General features: G+C 42.1%; 1 non-coding gene and 1 pseudogene across 1 annotated transcript; both read right to left on the bottom strand.

Annotated features, from left to right (window-relative positions):
* Positions 1 to 413: 413 nt before the first annotated feature.
* On the bottom strand, positions 414 to 20,649 carry LOC103179309 (annotated as a pseudogene).
* trnav-uac lies at positions 10,491 to 10,562 on the bottom strand. The gene has a single exon. It is a non-coding gene; the product is annotated as a tRNA-Val (tRNA).
* Positions 20,650 to 22,422: the final 1,773 nt, after the last annotated feature.

The raw sequence follows: 22,422 nt of genomic DNA, 5'->3' as shown, positions 1-22,422 counted from the left end.
TCAAATTATTATTTTTTGTATTTTTTTAAGGGATTACTACCCTCTATTTATCTTGTGGGATCTGTTTTTCATAGAACTTACAGCTGTCAGTCAGGGTGAAAACAATCTCTGAATGCAGTCGTTTTAAAAGAGTGAAAATAATAGCTTTTGTCTTTGAACTGTTAACATCAGCGTAACTATTTACTCATATCTCCCATCATATCAAGAGAGCTTCTAGACTGACCCAAGCTCGAACGCCACAATATATTCTTCCTGGGTGACTATCAGAAGACAAATTAACAAATCCCCTCCTTCAATTCACTAAAGAATTCTCAGTTAACAATTGTAACGTGGTCCCAGTATAATTCAAAGATGAGTGACTGAGATTCCGGTTTGGTGGTGACATTCTCTGGAGCAGCAGTAGCAGTAGGGATTTATATCAGTTTCTTCACCTCGAAAAAGCTCTTCCAAGTGTTTCATTGCCACATACTTGTCAGGATGACAATAATCGTCTGGGATATCGACCACCAAAGCACTCGCTGGTTGGTGCTCTCTCTGGTCAAGCGGAATCGCTCCTCTTTATACCGTCTGTTCTTTCTGAATCTGCTCCACCTGATCCAGGAGCTGCCAGATGAGCAGCTGAAGTTCAGTCAACTTGTCCTTGGCTGTGATTTGGGGATAGTTGTTGCCATGTTCTCCACCTGGATATTGAGGTGCACTCGCAGTTTTACCACCTACAAAAAGAGACAAAGTTGAAGTGCAGGCAGATCTGGTGTTCACCTGGAGTGTGCGATGTGAAGATAAAGCACTCTTCAGAGCCATATTTTCAAGATAAAATAATCTTTGTGTCAGGGTACCGGAATTCCACATGCATCCCTAACCCGAGCGAGGAGGGGAGAACTGTCTGTGACTTTTTATGCCATAGCTGAGTCCTGTAATTACCGATCACCACGGATTCATCCGAGATCTCCTCTGTGAAGTACTTCTTCTTGGTTTCGCTGATATGGAAGTAAAGCGGGCACACTCAGCCCCATTCCCCACTGCCACCAGCTCGCAGTGTCCTTCCCCACACCTAAATTTTCCTCTGTCCTGAAACTCTAAACCTAGGTCCTCTTGTTCTACTTGTTCCTAATACATCCTAAAGTAATGATCTGTGTTTACTTTTTCAATCCCATTTAAAATTTTGTACACCTCTCTGAGGTCCTCTCTGAGACTTCTTCTCTCAAGAATGAAGAGCCCTAGCTTGTCCTATTATTGCTCATAGCTCATTCCCCTAAAAGTGGAGCCAGTTGAGCAGAGGGAGGGGATAGTAGTGGAGCCAGTTGAGCAGAGGGAGTGTAGGTAGAGAGCAGGTTGGAGAGATAGGGCTTGCCAGGGTGTGAAGGCATTTAAGTACATGAGTGAGGATCTTGAAATCAATCCTCTCTGTGACAGGGAGCTTTGACAGTGACTAGAGTAATGGAGGTATGGAGTTTAGTGTGGGTGAGAATGTGGACAGCAGAGTTTTGAATTAGTTGAATTTTGTGAATAATGGAGCAGGGGTGACCAGCAAGGAGGGCGTTTGAGTAGTCGAAGCGGAAGGTGACAAAGGTGTGGACAAGGATTTCGACAGCTTTTGGAGTGAGGTTACGGACGGAAGCGAACAATGTGGTGGAAGAAAGCGGTCCTGGCCAGTGACCGGATGTGGGGTACAAAAGATAATAATAATCCTTGCATTTGATTTTTCACGTCGGGAGGATGTCCCAAATCGCTTCACAGAACACACTGTAAAGTGAATTGATTGTATATTTGTGGGTGAACGTGGCAGCCAATTGCGCACAGCAATGTCCCACAAACAGTCGTAGATTGAAAATGACCAATTTATTATTGTTTTTGGTTTTGGAGGGATTATTATTAGGCGTGTGGAGTAAGGAAACTTGCCCAGGGTTTCGCTCTGCCGGGAATTGAACTCAGGTCTCTCACTTGCAAAGCGAGTGCTCTAACCACTGAGCTACAGGACTCCACAATTGCTGGGGAATGAACTTAATGCCTAAGTTCGATGAGTCTCAGGGAGAGATTGGGTAGGGTGAGGAGGTCTGAACTGCAGGAGAGAAGACGTTGACAGGAGCCAAACAGTATGGCTTCCATCTTTCAATGTTCAGCTGTAGAAGATTGCGCTCATCCAGGCCTTGACGTCTGTCAGACAAGCTGACAGATCATCAGAGGACTGGGAGTTGCAGATGGAGGAAGAGAAGGAAATTTGCGTATCGTCCACGTATATGGACGATACGTCTGCCGATGACATCGCTGAGAGGGAGTAATATAGATGAGGAAAAAAAGGGGGCCAAGGATGGAGCCTTGGAGTACCCCGCAGGTTACCAGGCGTGGGCGAGAGGAAAAACTGTTGGCCGAGATGACGTGGTGGCAGTTGGATATTAAAGATCCCACGATACTACTCAAAAAGGAAGTTTCTCATGGTATCCTGACAAATAATCATCCGGATAACTTGGTCATTGACCTCACAGCCTTTGTGGCACCTTGCCGTGTGGAAAACTGGCTGTTGCATTTGCCTACAAATCACTACAATTGACAGTAGGGTACTTAAGGAAAATCCAGTATCTATATATTTTCCTAAATATATATATATATTCCTATTATATATTTTTTCCTATTATATATTGCTTTATCAAAAGCAAGTATTATTAAATTATTGAATGTATTACTATAATAATCCTTGCATTTGATGCAGCATCTTTCATGTCAGGGGGATGTCTCAAAGCACTTCACAGGATTTTACTGTAGAGGTTAGTAACGAGGAGAATTTTGTTGGGAAATATGCACTACGGTCGTTAACTAGAGAAGTGGAGAGGATTGAACAGTTGCTTGTTTTTCCTCAGATCTGAATGTTCTTTCTGTACAATTGAGCTTGAGGATCCTCCTTGTATCTGGCTGCAAGTATTTGCATTTCTGTTTCAGTGAATTCTTCCCTCGTGACTGTATTTCCTGCAAGGCAACCACTGAACCCATCCGGCTACAGGAAGTGACGGTCTGAGGTTTCTGCTTGCTGCTCACTGTCATTTTAGTAACATTTTCAGGAAGGAGGGAGGGAGGGGGGAGGGGTGGGTGGAGATAGAAAAGGTCATATTGATCGTTTTTCAACTGTGAGATTTAAGTCATGCCTCAGTTATCAACCTGAAAAGATAAAGAGTGAACTATGTGATGCGACCTCCTAACCCCCTACCATCCTGCTCGCTCCCTCCACTCAGCGGGCTCCGGCCTGCTTCACGTCCCCCGCCTCACTATTGGCGGGTGGGTCTGTCGCTACTCTGCCCCCACCCTCTGGAACTCCATCCCACAGTCCCTCCACCTCACACCCTCCTTCGCCACCTTCAAGACCTATCTCAAGACCCTCCTCTTTGACCATGCTTTCGATCTCCCAGCTTTCCCCCGCCCTTCACTCTCCCCCGCCCTTCACTCTCCCCCACCCCGACCCCCAGCTCGGGTCTGTAATTCTTTCTGTCCAGCACCTTGGGACATCCTCCCGACGTGAAAGGCGCTTTACAAATGTAATTTCGTTATGTTGTAATTGCAGAACAAGTCTATTTAGTCATTCACAGAGAACTGACTTGTGCCTGCAGTGTACAGAGAATGTCTTTCAGGCAACCATATATAGTCATAGCATGCAGGCATAGATGATAGAACAGCATACATTATACAAGAGAGACTTCTAAGAAATCGTAACAAAAAGTATGCTGGAAAGTTTTATTCCATTGATTATTGTTACTAATTTCCGGATTGTGCTATTAGTTTTAGGTTCCATCTGGTTTGTGATTCAGGTGCATGTGAAGGGATCTCCCTGGTGTTGCTGTTTCAAACCAACGTGCTTTATTTTTTTCAGGTTACCCTGCTTTATATTGGCTTCCTCATCCAAATTTATTCCATATTCAAATTGATTAGCTTCTCATCTTATTGTCTGTGAGATGTTGCTGACACAGATTAGCTGCTGCGTTTGCCAACATAACAGCATGCAATTCATTTCTAAGCAATTATATTTTCTAAAGGACTTGAAGAGTGTTAATTTTTTCCATATAAGGCCCTATATAAGTGCAAATCACCATTATTAGTTTCTAACTCTTCAGGCATTTTACAGCAAACATGTGATCATAAGGTCATAGGCAGAACGATTCTGTTTACACAATGTTCGTACAAGTGGTGCTTTGTTCAAAAAAAGGTGGCTGTCAAATATTACATTAATGTATTTTTTCTATTAAAAAAAAGGCAGAATATTATTTCAAGCTAAACTGGGAAAATGTGTTAACTTATTTTGTCTTTCCTTCACACAGTTTTTACGGAGGAAAAGAATCTTTCACCCCTGGTGGGTCAGCATCAAATGGAATATTCTTACTTTGATCAGCCACCAGAGGACTCTGTCACAGTGGGTTTGTGTGGGTGTTCAAGGCTTTGAGCTGTAAATGTAACTGGGTCCTGTTGAGAGATTGCTCAAAGTTGAAATCAGAAACAGATCAATATAATTCTACAAAGGCTTTGCAATGATTTACTGTTGACGGGCTTGCACTACAATAATAATAATATTCCTTGCATTTGGAACAAAACATCTCAAAGTGTTTTGTAGGAAATTTCTTGACGACACTTGATAGCATTAGAAGGCAAATGCAGCAGTCAACTAGGCCCAACCATCCCACCATCAGCATGATGTGAATCAACAATCTATCTGGAGGACTCTATCTGGCCAGGACACCAGGAAAATACCTATTTCTTTTCAAAAACTTCCATGAGATCTTTAACATCCACCTGAAAAACCAGACAGGACCTGGGTTTAGTGTCTCATCCAAAAGACAGAACTTCCCACAGTGCAGGGCTTCCACCAACACTGCACTGAGACCATTTATAGATTATAAGATGGGCTAATAGATGTGTGCAGCCGCAATTTGTACACACTCCGCTATAAACCCGCTAAAAATGAATTCTCTGGCCCCAGGCCTCTCCCGCTGTTTATCTGCTGCTACTGTGGGCAGAGCTGCTCCAGATGCGCGGTGCTGTGCAAGTGGGAAATGGACTTTGCTCCACTCAGAGGCCCCACTGTTGAGATTGTCTATGTGTGTGTCTCTCTCTGTGTGAGTATCTATGTGAATGTGTATATGGATCTCCCTCCTCTGTCTGTGTGTCCATGACTGTGTATGTGTCTCTCTGTGTCTGTGTTTGTGACTCTCTCTGTGTCTGTGAGAATGTGGGTCTCTCTGTGTCTGTCAGTGTGTGTGTCTCACTGTGTCTGAGTGTGCGTCTCTCTTTGGCTCTATGTATGGTGCTGTGCCCTGAGAGACAGGAGATGGTGAGCTCCTATAGCCCTGTATTCAGGACACTTGTCCTGAGTGTTTTTTTGGCATATCCCCCGTCAAATAAGCAGATAAACAATCCTAAGTTTCTCCTTAGGAGGAGGAAGTTAAGATTGTTTTTGCAACAACCGTGTGAAATGTGTTATTTCCTCATGATTAGTCATTATTAGTAAAGTGGAAAAGTATAGGTTGGCAGTAAAATGTATCTCAATAGCAACTATCACCCCCACTATTTTCCACAAAATTCAACAGATTTCCCTGCAATTTGTTGCAAATATTTCCGCAATTTTCAATTGGCCCTGGTTATGAGCGCAAAGTCCCCAACTTGGGATAACCTTCTGAATCAGAGGTACAAGTGCTACCACCTGTTTCAAACTGACACAACAACATACTCCATATGGAAGAATAATAAGGGCTCGTCATTGAAGCAGAGCATTCTAACATATCAATACAGCGCATCTCTAAAGGAGTCTAAAAATTTTACCTTGGGAAGGTTCAGTGAGTTCAGTTTTATTACATTGAAATATCTCAAAGAGGTTTTTGTAAAGTCTGATGACTGATTAATTGTAGATGAAAGCAGCAGCAATGTTCCATTAACAGCCATCTTACATTTTAAGACAATGGCACCACAGGGTGGAATTTCAAACCTATTGTGTGTGGAGATGTCAGCCCGATGCAGTCCATATAGCAGTCTCTGCTGTGGGTCAGAAGTTTGTGTGTTTCCGCCTCAAATTGGGACTTTAAATTCACAGTCGAGGTTGATGAGGTGCCCCTCAGAAGAGAGAATAAATCGAGGTCCTATCTGCTTATTTGGGTAGATGTTAAAAGATCACAAGAATTCTTATATGATAGATGGCAGATGCCATTTATCTTAAACGGCAGAATGAGGCCTGTCATAAAGTTGTTTTCCTCTCAAAATTAGTGACAGCGCAAACATATCTCCCTCAAGTGAATGACTATCAACAACAACAACAACAAGATTACATTTGTGTTGTGCCTTTCACGTCGGGAGGACGTTCCAAGACCAATGTTATCTTGGGGATTGTTGGCAGGACTCCAGAAGAATCTCCCACCTCGTTTTTTTAAATTGTGCCATGGAATCTTTAAATTCCACCTGAACAGGCACAGATGGGACCTCGGTTTAATAATGATATTAATCCTTGCATTTGATATAGCACCTTATCACATTGTTTCAAAGCACTTCACAGAATATAATAATAATCCTTGCATTTGATATAGCGCTTTTCACGTCTTCTCAACGTCTCAAAGCGCATCACAGAATAGACTGTAAAGTGAATTGACCATATATTTGTGGGCGAATCGCGGCAGCCAATTGTGCACAGCAGTTTCCCACAAACAGTCGTGGATTGAAAATGACTAATTTATTATCGTTTTATTTTGGAGGGATTATTGTTAGGCGTGTGGAGTAAGGAAATTTGCCCAAGGTTTCGCCCTGCCTGGAATTGAACCCAGGTATCTGCCAATTGTGCACACCAGTGTCCCACAAACAGCTGTGGATTAAATGACCAATTTTTTTTAATGGAATTATTACCACCAGAAAAATAATCTGCCAATCGACTAACAACCTGGTTCCTATTTACTGCTAGGTAAACAGAGGCATGCGGAGTAAGGGACCTTGCCCAACGTTTCGCCCTGCCAGGAATCAAACTCAGGTCTTTCGCTTGCGAGGCGAGTGCTCTAATCATTGATGCGTCATCCGAAGGATGGTACCTATGACAATGGAATTAGAGTGTCATCTTAGACTATGAGTTCAAAGTCCCAATGTGGGACTTGCACACACATCTTTCTGACTTAGCGGTGAGATTGCTGTCAACTTCTAGGAACAGCAATCACCCACAAATATATGGTCAATTCACTTTACGGCATATTCTGTGAAGCGCTTTGAGACGTCGAGAAGACGTGAAAAGCGCTATATCAAATGCAAGGATTATTATTGTTATTATAACAGGAAAGCTGCCAAAAGAGATTAGGTTTGTTGAAACTAATGACCTTTCCCCTGTGGGTGTGTCTCAGTTATAGTGAACTGCTACAGCTTCAGCCCATTGTTTCCTTCCAGAATCTCTACAGTGGGCTGTATGAATCTGTTAATCACTCATGCCCGATCATGTATGTACGTCTTTGATCATACATTTGGTCATCTTTCCATTCGTCACCTACTCACCACCCATCCTCAGCTGGAGTGGCCAGCTAGCACTGTGTAGCATTTTGAGACATCCTCCCAACGTGAAAGGAGCTATATAAATTGTGTTGTCTCTGGCACGGGTTAGCTGCTGTGTTAGCTTTTATAACAACACACAATTTATTTCTAATTAATTATATTGTGTAAAGCACTTTGAAATTTTTTTTATATGAAAGACATTGTATAAAAGCAAGTTATTAGTATTATTACAGCCACCTACTCAGAAAGTCTGTTTATCTCAAAAGGAAAGGATTTATTCAGTGAAAATGTAGATTCCCAATGCCGTCAATGACCATTACTTACACACCTCAAATTAACCCGGCCATAACATTGAACTCTCTCGATCTGTAGTCGGAATGTTTTCAGCCAGATAATAAATAGATGATAGATAGCAATCGGAAGATTAAGGCTGCAGAATTAAATTGTGCCTCATGACTCCAGCATAAGATTCACAAATTCCTTCAGAACCAAGGTATAATGAGGCACATAAAGCCATGGTTCCAGTGACTGAAATGTTGCTTGGAATGCTTTTTGTTCGCTTCCATTATTTGGACGGATTAGAAATCATTCTCCAGTGCCTATCACAAAAGGTCCTGCAAAAATCTTCACAGAATGCTGCTTACTGCATAATGTGGCCTTCCAGGATGACATCACTGGGGCTCAAATGGAGGAGAGGTCTCTTTGAGATGTCTTCCCAACATGAAAGGTGCTGCATAAGTGTGTATTGCATTGGACTTTTGGAGAATGTAAGGCTGCAAAAAGACAGTTTCTGGTTAACAGGATAGTGTCATTTTAGTCGATGAAAACCTCAAGAATGCCAGTATTCTGCTAACCAGCAGCTGAAGGCCGTGATCCGTGATCCTAAGCCAAAGGTTCAAAGCTGTGGGCCCGAATTACTCAGCTTCATTGATTGAGACCAGCTTTAGGGAACCCACCCTAGGCTATGTCTCTGATAGATATCACATGTATTCCAAATGTGAGCTCAACATTATTAGAAAAGGCACTTAATGTTAGACCAAGACACGATAAGCATTCCAAAAATGATTTCAGTTACTGAACGCATGGCTTTATCTGCCTCATTGTACCCTTGTTCTGAAATTATATTCTGGAGCCAAATTAAATAAAATTTTGTAGTTTTGAAGCTCCCCCAGTAATCTAGTGGGTAAAGGTTCCATCGCAGTAGTGCTGCATGACACAGAGCAGTAAACTGCTGGCTCAAATCCAGGCTATTCTGTACTGAGTTAGATAATTTCAGCCAGGGCAAGAGGTGAGTTTCTGCAAAGATCCCATAGCAACAGGCCTAGGTTGCAGAGAGTTTGGACTGATGCTTAGTCAAATGACCCTCACTGGAAAGTGAATGTGTGAGAAGAGCAGGTGAGAACAACAACAAATTACATTTGTATAGTGCCTTTCATGTCAGGAAGACAACCCAAGGACAGGATCAGGCTTGGCTCCATGGTTGAATAGCCTACCCAACACTCATTGAACAGCCTCAATCAAACGTGAAGAATGAAGATTCAGATGAAGCGCCAGAAGAAAATCGGTGCCCCAGGAAAGGACCACATGGCTGTGTGTCAGCCTGATTCAGCAGATAGCACTCTTGTTTCTGAGGCAGAAGGATGTGCATTCAGGCCCCAGGTATTTGAATTCACAGTCTTGGCTGACACTCCAATCCAGTGCTAGAGGTGCCATCCTTCAAATGAGATGTTAAATCAAGGTCTCATCTGTCTGTTCAGGTGGATGTTAAAGATCCCCTGGCACTATTTAAAAAGAGAAGGGAGTTTTTCCTTGTGTCTTGGCCAACAATCCTCCAAAATAAAATTGGTCATTCACTTCATTCCTGTTTGAAGGATATTGTCATGTGCAAATTTGCTATCGAGTTCACTACACAGTTATTACACTTTACGGTAAATCCTATGAAGCACTTAGAGACATCGCACTGATGGGAAAAGTCTCTATTTGAAATGTAAGGGTTATTAGTATAATTGCAGTAAGACAGTACCTTGAGCAAAGGAAGAAAATTTGCAGGAAAAATGACATATTAGCACTCAGGAGGTAACCATCTGTTCAATTAGACATCCAGTTACCCTGAAGGACAATTTTTATATATTGCTTCTTGCTGATGGTCTACTAAAGCAAGTCTAAAGCAAGTCTACTCAGGCTGCAATGTGTGAACAAGTTTCAACTTCCCAAACAAGGATTCCAGGATCCCTGCTCCTTGCGCAATGTTTGTCATTCCATTTCTTCCACTTGGCAGCAGCTTGTGAATCTGATGCCAGTTCTTTGCCAACAGTGTTTGATGCATACCCTGATGTATAATTATCAGCTTATTTCTGGTATGCGCTGTTCAGACTTGATGACAGCTTCACAGCACAGTGAATGTGAGATAGTTGACAGTGGTCTCTTGTTCCACTCTATCCTTTGACTAAAACAATTGTGAGCGTAGATTGAACGAACACATTTTCTGCTGACCATTTTGTCAGTTCTTTCATCATAGGAATTTCCTTTTCCTTTTCAACATGTACTGTAATTTTTAATCTTTAGTCTGACTGTAACCTTATAAAATACTGGACTAATCAGCCCCCGCAATTCAAAACTGTGTGAAGCAACAATAAACAAGTCAAACAGGATGCCGGGGTATGGTACCAAATTAGTTGGGTTCAGATCCCCAAAAGTCATGCTTAAGCTGTACAATGCCCTGGTCATCATATAGCTCTGGTCACCTGATGTAAATGTAATAATAGAAAAAATCCTTGCATTTGATATAATGGTTTTCACGTCTTCTAGACGTCTCAAAGCGCTTCACAGAATATACTGTAAAGTGAATTGACTGTATATTTGTGGGTGAAACACGGCAGCCAATTGCGCAGAGCAGTGTCCCACAAACAGTCGTGGATTGAAGTAACCAATTTATTATTGTTTTTTCTTCTTGAGGGAATATTATCAGGTGTGTGGAGTAAGGAAACTTGCCCAACGTTTCGCCTTGCTGGGAATCGAACCCAGGTCTCTTGCTTGTAAGGCGAGTGCCCTAACCACTGAGCTACAGGACTCCAAGGAACAGGACTACAGGCCAAATGTATTGTAAAATCACTGAGCTACAGGAGTACAGGACAAATGTATTGTAAAAGTTTATCACCTCGTGGGTCTAAACCCCACCATTGCCTTCATTACCACAATCAGGCGTAGAGAGCTTTCCCTCCCATCCACACCTCGCCTTTTTTATATCTCAGATTCCTCTGAGATAATCACCCCTTGTAAAATTCATCAGTCCCATCATTTGTCCCTGACCATATCAGCACCACCCCTCTATTTCTATAAGGCACTCTCACAGTTGTAATTGTATTTTGTAAGCAAAAGTGGCAGCAAATTTGTATATAGTAATGTCCCACAAACAGCCATGAATGTTCAATTTTTTTATCTGGGGGATTAAGGGGCAGAGCACTGGGAGAAATTCCCTTCTGTTTGCCCTTCTGCTACGGGAACTTTAACGTCCACCTGAACAGGCAGAAGGGCCCTTAGTTTATCTCATTTGAAAGTTGACATCTCTGACAATGCAGCGCACACCTGGAGTTTCAGACTGAAGTCAGACTATGATTTCAAATTATCTGAAGGGCCATCTTTACCCAAAACTAATCTTGTGATCTTGCGAATTCCATCTCTGGTCCACTCTGACAGAACCTCATGTTTCTCTTTAAACATTTTGAACCTCTAGTTTTCCTAGTGCTTCACATTTGGAATCCCTCCACAGGACACATGACACAAGATACACTTGCAGTATTTTTGCAATATTTGCAGACCCATCTAAAGGTTTAGATTTTACACAATGGTTAAAGATTATAGGTGGATTAGAAATATTTTTCCAAGGTGAATCATTTCGGTATCATGCAAGTCAGGACACACCCTGGTTGCAAATATGTGCTGTAAATTAGCTGCCAGAGTCTTTGCACAGCCTGACATCAAAACTCCAGTAAACCAGCAAGCGTGATGGTTTCAATTGAACTGACAGTGGCAATGATACAGACTTGTTAACATTTCTTCAATGCTTTATATTATAGACTGAGTGATTCTGCAGTTATTTTCTCATGTGATTTTCCTGACTATTTAGAGCTGTGTATACGTCTCGATTTTCATTTTTCAGTGTTTTGGTTTATTGTGCTTCTCGACTGGTTTTCTCCCCTCCTCCTCCCTTGAAGGCATTTGTCTAATTCAACCTTCCAATGGGTTACAATTCCACAGCCATAGGTCACAAACCATACCTCACCCAAGCGATTATTATTAATGTGTGAGCCCTGACAGTAAATGTTAGACACTGGGCTCCTCCTGACATGAAAGGTGTTATATAAATGCAGCCCAAGATTCAGGCCTGTACCCCGTTGTCTACTTGACCTTGTAGTTCACTGTACCAGAAGTGCCTTTATCCACTGGGCTAAGTGGGGGGGATATTTTCAGGACTTGTAATTTTATGTCCTTATGTTCTGTTTATTTTGTAAGTTCGTTTCTCCATACTCTGTAGTTTGTCTCATAATAACATGTGTTTTGGAGAAAGCACAGGGTATGTGAAAAAGCCTACAAGCTACTCTGAAGAGTCAGAGATGGACACAAGCCAGAAGACCGTTGACCATAACAGGAGAAAGTAAAGAAATCTTAAATTTCAAGGACGAAAAGGTATCTCTCATTTTATGAAGAAACCAATTTTGGGCAGAGATACATATTTACAACAACAACAACTTGCATTTATATAGCACCCTTCACGCAGGGCAGCGTCCGGAGCGCTTGAAATATTTAAAGAAGTATACCTATCTGCAGAGGCATATAAAAGCTGCATTAAAACAAATAAAAAAGATTTTCCATGACATTAATAAAGCTTCATGGTAAATGCAGTAACTGTGTCATTCTCTGCTGTTCAAAATGTTGAATGGCTGATCTTAGCAGGTTATCAGGAGATGGAGAGGGGGTGAAGTACCGTAGAGTTGAGGTGCTGTTAGTCAATCTAATCCTAAATAATAATACTTGCATTTGACATCTCAAAACATTACACAGTTAATTGCTGTTTAGTCCAGATTTACCCCATTCACCAACTCAGGTGTTCAGTCAGCTGTGTAAAGCGCTTTGAGACATCATCCCAATGTGAAAGGTGTTATATAAATTGTATTGTGTATTTGTGACAAAGTAACAGATGTCAATGTGACACTGAGGACCCACAAACATCCAGGAAGTGAATGACTTATCTGGAAGAATGTTGGCCAGGACATCAGGACAAACTCCATGTACTTTTTGGTACTTCATGGGATTATTGGCACCCACGTGATTGGGAGACGGGACAGTGCTCCCCCAATATTGCACCATTCTGCTCTGCTGGCGAAAGTCAGCACATTACTCTGTGCACGTATACTTAACTGTAATATGATTTTAGATGCATAATTGAATTTTACAATTCAAGTGTAATGGTATTTAAAATCGCATTAGTGATTTATGCGCACATGAGGACAAATTCGCTAAACTAAGCACATGGAGCGGAATAGTGATTAATCCATACACTCCCACCGTGCCTAAAACATGGATTCAGAAGAGATTTGTTCCAGGACCTATGTTCCCTCTGGGTGAGATTACCAACTACGTTAGTCACATTAGTCTCAAACAAAGGGCGGGGCAAACAAGATTGTTCTTAACTCATTTCACCTGAGATTTAAAACCAGCAGGAAGAGGACATTTTTTAAACGCAATTGAATGTTGTTTTAATGAATTAGTAGTAGTGCAGAAGTTAGGGTACCCCAGTCATGTTTGTTGTTTAACCAACCAAATAAATCATAGAAAAATAAAGCACTCATAATTCTACTATTCTCATTTTTAATTATTAGTTCTATTATTTCTCATTCCTGGTTCAACACAGCTAATTTGACATCAACAACAGAAAGGTGCATACACCTTCATAATGTCAGTGAAAGGGCAGGAGAGAATCTTACTGTCAAATCATCAAATAGTAAGTGAAATAGCCAAAATGATAGTGTACTGTTGAGTTTTGGGACCAAATGGAGCAATTAAGAGAAATTATAATTGGTGTTTCTGATGTATTTGTTTTGTTGCTGTTAGTTTTGTTTTCACATTCCCCTTAAAACTACCTCTTCAACCTTACTATGGTCAACAGATTTCACAGATTATCTAGATTTTCATCATGTTTGATAAGGGTTAAAACGGCGAAAGGAGATCTTAAAAATACCTGCAGTTCAAACTGCCATTTTATCATGCAAAATGTAGCATATTTGATGTGTGATAACACTTGTTAAAATCTTGCTAAGACGTTGCTGTTCAAAGTAAGCAGTTACAGATAAATACAGTACCCTGAAATATTGCTTATCAAATGTAACAACACTTTTCAGTTCTGAAAAGCAGACGAGAGGATATGGCAAATAAAGGGGTAATGTTTGTAGAATCCTCCCCACTCCCCCCCAAACCCCCAACCCTCTATCCCAGGGCCTTAACACAAGGTAAAATCCCAACTTTAAACTATGTTTTGATGCCGACTGAATTTTAAGTCGGTTTCTTTTACTCCTGTTGTGAGAATCTGCCTCAAGGTCAGCAGATACGAGCAGAGCAGAAGGAAGGAGAATTAGAGATGGCTGGGAATGAGTGGGGATGACCCCGCTGCCAATCAATCACTGACCAAAGCCTGTGCCTAACAAAGTCGCACAGAAATTTCTGCACACAAGTTCACGCAAGGAACAAATTGTGAAATGCTCCAAACTTTACCCCAGAACGTCAGGTTATGGATCTTGAGGCTTCAGCTCTGCTTAGCTGACAATGGTCAGCCAACCACACAAAACGGCTGATGTGAGCCGGAGCTCCCAGCACTAAATGAGAGCTAACATTTTGATTCACAGTGAAGTGTCAGCATCTTCATGATGACCTTCAAACTCCAGTTGTTTGCCCCTCTTCCCAATGTCACTATGTCTAGTCTAACTGACTGGCTGACTGACTCACGGTTGTAACTGAGAAACAGTTGGAGTTGTCACTGCACTGTGTGTGAGCTCTCTGGAGCAGGCCATGTGTTTCTGTAAACAATGGAAGATTTGAGACAGAGAGCAGAATCAAATGATATCTTCAAACTGACGTCTGGCCTCTGCGGTGTAGCTCCAAAAGGCCCTTCAGATGAAAGAAATGACTCAGAGTTTCTTACAGTGACCACTTCTGCTTTTGCATACCAGCATCTGTGTTCTCTGGGTGTAGGCAAATCGGGTGTCTCTTCCTCTCCAGCGCCCACCCCCCCACCCCCCACCCCACACTTCAGAACTGATAGCGAGAATTGGACACGCTTAAACACAACAGTAGCTGATGTGAAGTGGCTACATGAGCTTCAGCTCATAACCCTCTGATTCAGGGGTGAGTGTGCTACCAACAGAGCCATGCTGACACCAATTGAATCAATATTCTAATATATGTTAGTACAGTACCCTGCAATAAGGATTATTCCTTTTATCGTTTATGTAGTACTACCTTCCCACCCCCCAAAAAAAAGAATACTAGGTATTGTACAGTGAGATTAGTTGAGGCTAAAACAACATTCCCCTCTGAGTGAACATTACCTTCCAGCAAAAAGATTTGATGGGCTGAATGGCCAACTCCGGTTCCTACGCTTCTATGTACTCATTTAGCACATCAAGTGCTAACTTGATGTGCTAAATTATTAACTTGATAATAAAGTGCTAACCTCCAAGCTCTGCATAGTTATTCTGCAAGTTCAAACACAACGGAAAGCAGAGCTCACTGAGATGCTCACTGAGATCAAAGACTCACAGCAGAGCCTGAGACGTTCAATTAGGACGGAACAAAACTGCTGCTAGGTTTTCTCTGGCTTTTTGTTCTTCTTAGAATGATTGAAGTGCTCAATGGAAAGAAAATCAGTTGCTCAATATAATATATCAATCCTATTGTCTCGTTATATGAAATTTCTTTCTGGAGAATATCTCTTTCCTTTCACTGAGCTGCAGTGTTGTAAAACTGCAGTCTTGCCATTGTAACAAATATGTTCACTATATTTAACAGTAAATCCCTGAAGCTGTTTGAGGTGTTTGAATGACTTTATAAAATGCTACACCAAATGCAGGATTATTATTATATATCATTATCATCATCATTATTATTTTCAGATATGTGATTTTACATCTCATTTAATCAAAAACACAGTTAGCAGTAAGTTATTAAGAAGCATCTGTGAATTTTCACTTGGACAGCATTAATTTCCCCTTTTTTGATATAGGACATTATGGATGCTATGCTGGTTGCTATGAAAAGAAGAAACAGTGCATTAAGTATTTCAAGTATAGAATATCAACAGAGTGACCTGGCCCAATGGGATCCAAAATTCATAGAAAGTGCAGAAACTTCAGAAACTAGAGAGTAATCTTTGTCACTCTCTGTCATCTCATGTACTTTGATGCATTTTGGTATAATTTTATGTGCAAATTGGCTGCCAAGTTTAACTATAATATACAATCACCGCATTTTACAGTTAATCCTCTGAAGAGCTTTGAGATATCCTCCTGAAGGTGTTACATTACATATTATTATTCTTATCACATTTTCTATATCCTGTTCATATTAAATCAGACATTTGATGACAACCACAGTTCTAGTAAAATGTAAGTATTTGGTCAAATGTCCATCAATTGGCATCAAAGGGGGGTGGGGGACCATAGGCGCAGTCCAAGAGGTAGGTCTTAAGGTCGTATTTAAAGACAGATAGAGAGGGGTGAGTCAGAGGGATAGAGGCAGGGAATTTCAGAAGTTAGGGTGTTGTGACTCAAGGCACAGCCACCGATGCTGGCTCAGGGAGGGCACAACAAGACTGTGTTGGCTGAAATGAATGGGCAAGAAAAGAATGAGGTACAAGCAGGACAGAGATCTAGGGAAGGCATGGAAAAATTGAAACAGGGAGAGAGGTATTGGGAAGTTACTCAGGGAGCACTTTTTCAAGGACACATTAGATAGATTTGTGTTTGGAAATAATATCACAGAATAGAATACATATTTTGGAACGCGACATGTAGATGCATCTGCCAGGATGGTGGAAGGTGGATGGTCCTTGATCTTCTTTTGCCTAGCAAATTCTTATTCTGTGAAGCACTTTGAGATGTGGAGTCCTGTAGCTCAGTGGTAAGAGCACTCGCTTTGCAAGTGAGAGACCTGGGTTCAATTCCAGGCAGAGCGAAACGTTGGGCAAGTTTCCTTACTCCACACGCCTAATAATAATCCCTCCAAAAACAAAACATAATAAATTGGTCATTTTCAATCCATGACTGTTTGTGGGACATTGCTGTGCTCAATTGGCTGCCACGTCCGTCCACAAATATACAGTCAATTCACTTTACAGTATGTTCTGTGAAGCGCTTTGGGACGTCCTCCCGACGTGAAAAGCGCTATATCAAATGCAAGGATTATTATGTCTTGAGGACGTGATAAGGCTCTATATCAAATGCAAGGATTGCTATTATTATAAAAGGGTTATTGTTTTTTCAAGCCAAAGACTCCAGGAAGTAAGGCATAAGTGGACAGTGACCAATGTGTTATACGTTTCTATCACTCGCATCACCTACATGTCAACTGTGCAGTGTGACTGTTTTTGTAAGATATTTTGTAAGCACAGTTAAAAAAAACCTGTGATCTTGTGATCTTGTTCATTGTCTCCAAGAGTCTGAGGAGCTGGGTGAGGAGCTGTTTCAAAGTGGTTTGGTGGAAAATGATGATCACCTTACTTATCTCTGGAGAATTTAATTGTATTGCCAGCACTGCTTCACTTCTGCCACTAAATTGACCTATCTAGTCTATTTAGTGTTGTTCTCTCGTCTTCTCTGTTTTAGAAAATGCATTTAGAGAATGTTACTTAACCTTCTTATCCCTGGGCACTTGGCCACTTGCCATAGGCACATATTGTGCCACTCAGGAACTATAATGTAGATCACTGATCTGTTGGATCAATATTTGGCCTGATTTTAAATGTTTCTTTGGATATTTGGGGGTTTACCCTACACCTATTGAATCCAGTCCCCTTCTCATTGATTTCTATCATTTCCTGTAGATAACTTTGGGTGTACCTACCTCTAAGAATCAGCTTGGTGAAAAAAATGGGAAGACAGTAGAGAGGGTATTCTGAAAGGATGAAATCAAATGGCTATAACAACCACAACTTGCACTTACACATTGCCCTCCATGCAGGGTAGCGTCTTAGAGCTCTTAACAGTAGCGGAACCTGACTCCGAGCCCTGGTGGGGCGATGAAGAGAGGAGCATAGGGATGTAAGTGTGGGTAAAGTGGGAGTGAAAGTGGGAGGCTGGAGACTGATGAGAGTGGGAGTGAAAAGGGGACACAGGTGAGAGTGAGAGTCAAAGGAGCAGAGGGGTGTCAATGTGAGTAAAGGGACAGAGTTGTTTGAAGTGTTTTGAGATATTTCAATGTTAATGCAAAATTCTTTGTTTTTGTAAATATTAGCAGTTATGTCAATGTGAAACAGCTGAGTATGCAGAACCATCCTGTGCTACTGAAATGACTGTAGAATGTAAAACATCCTGTAATGCTTTAGATATTAGTTTGTTGGGACGATAGATAACTTTAAGATGATGATTGGCCGTGTTTCAGGGTGAGTTGCTTAGAATTACTTTTGGCACAAAGTGAACTCTTGTCGACAGTCAGCAGACCACACATCACTTTAAAGGTGACTGCTTTATCTCTGGAGGCAGCTAATAATGTACAATACATGGTTTTCCCAGTTCCAAATCTAACAAGACCTGGCACAGAGTCGGATTAGCTATTTGCACAGGAGTAATTGCTGAAGGCTGGTCCTCTGGAGGCAACTGCTGGCCACATCTTTGTATGACTGAGCCCTGCAGGAAAACAATTTAGGAGGAAGGAAGGCCACAGACTTGGAGCTCTGAAATGCAGTGCTGCGTTCTCCTTTACACTTCATTCTGAACTCCGGAATGGTAATATGAAATGCCATAAACTTATAAAACATAATATAAAAGGCCACAGGCCAGACCTTGAGTGAAATAGATTTTAAAACTCTCAAAACTATTAGGTTTCAATTTATGGTGTTTCTTAACCAATTCTTGCTAACAAATTTACAATTATCAAATTCCTAAAACACAAGGCACCGAAGCACATTTGATGTCTTAGATGTGTGATATATTTCTTACAAAAAATTTGTTAGGTAAGATAAGAAATTATTAGAAATTCAATAATTATACATTTCTAATTAAGAATTTTGTTAAATAATCTCTCAAATTAGTCAAAAAAAGGCAACTCTGGTCTGTTTCATGTCCTCCATCACCTCCATTCCATCATCTGCGGGCAAGCTTTCACCCGCCTCAACCCATCTCTCTGGAACACTCTTCTCGAATCACTCCACCTTCCCCCTATGCTTTCAAAACCTTTCTAAAATAACTACCTGTTTAACTGCGCCGTCATGAACCACAACAACAACAAAATTACATTTATATAGCGCCTTTCACATCGGGAGGACGTCCCAAGTCGCTGGACAGACAGAGTTACGGATCTGAGCTGAGGGTGGGGGATGGGGGATGGGGGAGGGCAGGGGAGGAAGCAGAGAGATCGAAAGCATGGTCGAAGAGGAGGGTTTTGAGGTGGGTCTTGAAGGCGGTGAGGGAGGGGGCGATACGGAGGGACCGTGGGATGGAGGTCCAGAGGTTGGGCACAGAGTGGCGAAAGGCCTGCCCGCTGATAGTGAGGCAAGCAAGGCGGAGGACGTGAAGCAGGCCAGAGCCCGCTGAGCAGAGGGAGCGAACAGGATGGTAGGGGGTTAGGAGGTCGGAGAGTTAGGGGGGAGCAAGACCATGGAGGGCTTTGAAGGTGAGGACCAGGATCTTGAACTGTATCCTCTGTGTGATGGGAAGCCAGTGGAATCGGGCGAGGAAGGGAGTGATAGGGTCATGGAGCCTCGTGCGGGAGAGGACACGGACTGCAGAGTTCTGGATGATCTGCAGCCTGTGGAGGGAGGAGTTGGGGAGGCCAACAAGCAGTGAGTTTGAATAGTTGAGCCTGGATAATGAAGGCGTGTATGAGGGTTTCGGTGGCCTGCGGTATGAGACAGTATCGGAGCCAGTCGACGTTGCGGAGGTGGTCCAAGGCAGAGTGGGTCATGGCACAAATGTGGGGTAGAAAGTTGAGGGTCAAACAAGACCCCGAGGTTGAGTGTGCAACCATGAATGGTGATGTTGTCAGCGCCTGAGATGAGGAGACGCTGATGGGAGCCAATCTGGAGAGCCTCGGTCTTGTTGACTTTCAACTGAAGAAAGTTAGCTCTCATCCAGGACTTGATGTCTGACAGACATTCTGTCAGTACTGCAGTGGTCCTGGAGTCAAGGGTGAAGGCAGAGAGGTAGAGTTGGGTGTCATCCGCTTACATGTGGAAGTTGACCCCATGTCTGTGACTGATGTCACCAAGGGGGAACATATAGATGTTAAAGAGGAGGGGATAAAGGACAGAGCCATGAGGAACACCACACAAGATGGTCCGGGGGCTAGAGGAGAAGCCATTTGGAGGAGATGAAGTGCAGGGGGTGTGAGAGGTACGATCTGAACCAATCAAGGACACAGCCGTGCAGGTTGAGGTGAGAGAGAGGTGGTGGATGAGGATAGAGTGGTCGACGGTCAAGGAGGACGATGAGGCAGAGGGAGCCCTGGTCGCAGATGGACAGAATGTCATTTGTCACTTTGACCATCTCCTTCATCTCCTTCCTTGTTTTGGAGAACTTGAGCTCTCCTCCCATCTGTCTAAAATGTCAGGAGCCTGGAGTTACAAGATTTTACTTTGAATCCAACCCCCTGGTTTTAAACGCAGATCAACAATGTGCATTTATATAGTCCTTTCATGTGGGAAGGCTGTCTCAAAGCACTTCACATAACTGACTGGGAGTCTGACCTAGGTGAGAAGGGGGATGAGCTGAGGGAGAGATGAGTGAGTTTTAAGGCAGAGAGGGAGGGAGCAAGGAAGAGGAACTGGAGTTGGGTGGAGTTCCAGACTGCGGGGTCGAAAAAGACAAAAACTGAAGGCACGGTTTGTACTGAGAAGCATGTGTCAAATATAATTCTTTCTTACTCACCTGCGGTTAAACTATGTACCGCCATCTTCATAAACCTCTGATTTACAGCTGTTGTTACTAAATTGACCCTATTACATACACAAAAAGAAATGTTTTACGTGCATAACACAGAAAAGGTTATTTAGACAATATTTTGTATCAAATCAAAGCAATAACAGCTTAAATTTATCATCTGGCCCCAGTAATTTTCTTACATCTTTACAATACTTTTAAACAAATGACTGGGTGGGTGGATGAGAATGAATTAATGGGGTCAGCTTCTAGTTGAGAAGATAACAGCTATCAGGACAATGTCAGGGCATAATGGAGACTAAATCTAGTTCCAGCCAGATTATATGGTGGCCAACTAGACTAATTTTATGGTATTGAGAATGGGAGTGCTTTTGTCAACAAATTGCTTTGTGCAGGTGCAGCAGTCATTCAACAGATAGAAATCAGTGTCAGGTAAGAGCTTCAGAGTAATGTTACTGCTTTTATTGTGTTTTCTGACTCTGGCCTTTGCTCAACCCCACTCACTGTCTGAGACACTGACCCCAGCCTCCACTCACTGTTTGAGATACTGACTCCAGCCTCCATTCACTGTCTCAAATCTTGAAATCTGACCCTAGTCCCTATTTGCTGCCTCTGACCCTGGCGCTAGCCCGCACTCACTAACTGTCTTTAAATCCTACCTTAAAACCTACCTCTTTGACCGTGCCTATGGTCACCTCCCCTTCCGCCTCTCCCCTGGTTGCATCTGACCCAGGCTCCATAAAGCCCTCCGAAATATTATGCTATGTGAAGGGCACTATGTAAATACAAGTTGTTGTTACTGTTGTACTGTAAAACTCTGACAGTGCGGTCTGCATAGTTTAATACAGTACCTTTCACCAAGCTGTTGGAAAAGCATTTCTATAAGCTGCTAACAAAATGTAGAGTCCCTGGAAATATTGTACAGTGTGCATCGAGGACTCAAGCACTGAATTATACAGAAACCAGTTTTGCTTAATTTCAGTAATTACCCAGTGATAACAGTGAATGGGGTCAGCCCTATGCTATACTTGGATCAAGGATGTGTTTATGTGGAATTGACTGTATATGTTTAATTTCACCAACTGGTTGCTAGACAACAGAAGCTGATTTGCAGCCAACTCTCAGTGTCGGCACAAAGATTTGACGAGTGGGCTTTGAATACATACATGGGTAGAAATTCCACCTGGGTCCGTATTTACTCTTTTAACATAGCATTTCAGGGTGTGTAGAAATTGGCAAATTGATGTTCTCAGTCTTAACTTTGAAGCCAATTTTTCTTAAAAAAAAGTTACAGCAAATTGGCTTCAAAGCCAGAACCTGGATTTAATCATTTGACAAATCCCGAACTCTTCTAAAATGCTGCATTAATAGAGTAAATCTAGGCCCAACAATATATTCTCAACACTAGTGGTAATTGCACAGGGAGTAACATGCGATGAACTGTGAAGAGATTGTAACTGGGAGATTTAGGGGAGAAGGTAGGATGGAAATCCGAAATAAAACCAAGCTGAAATTAAAACTCACTTCACTCACATTCTAGCACCTGAAACATTAACCCCTCTTTCCCTTTGCTATGCATTTACAGAGATTTCTGTTTTCATTTTAAAAGCGATATGAGACCTCAACGTGAGACATTGAGAAAAGGAATGGGGTGAATATTGCGACAAGCATGTCCAAATGATTGAGCCTAAGGAGGAGCATCTCAGCAGCAATTTCCACGATCTGCAATATGTATCGTCTGAGTATACCGCCTTGATACGTCAAAGATCCCACAGAACTATTCACA

The sequence above is a fragment of the Callorhinchus milii genome, unplaced genomic scaffold (genome assembly GCF_018977255.1).
Source record: "Callorhinchus milii isolate IMCB2004 unplaced genomic scaffold, IMCB_Cmil_1.0 Scaffold3, whole genome shotgun sequence".
NCBI lineage: Eukaryota > Metazoa > Chordata > Chondrichthyes > Chimaeriformes > Callorhinchidae > Callorhinchus > Callorhinchus milii.
Note: the sequence above shows the minus strand (reverse complement) of the source record. Positions and strands in the feature narration are given on the sequence as shown.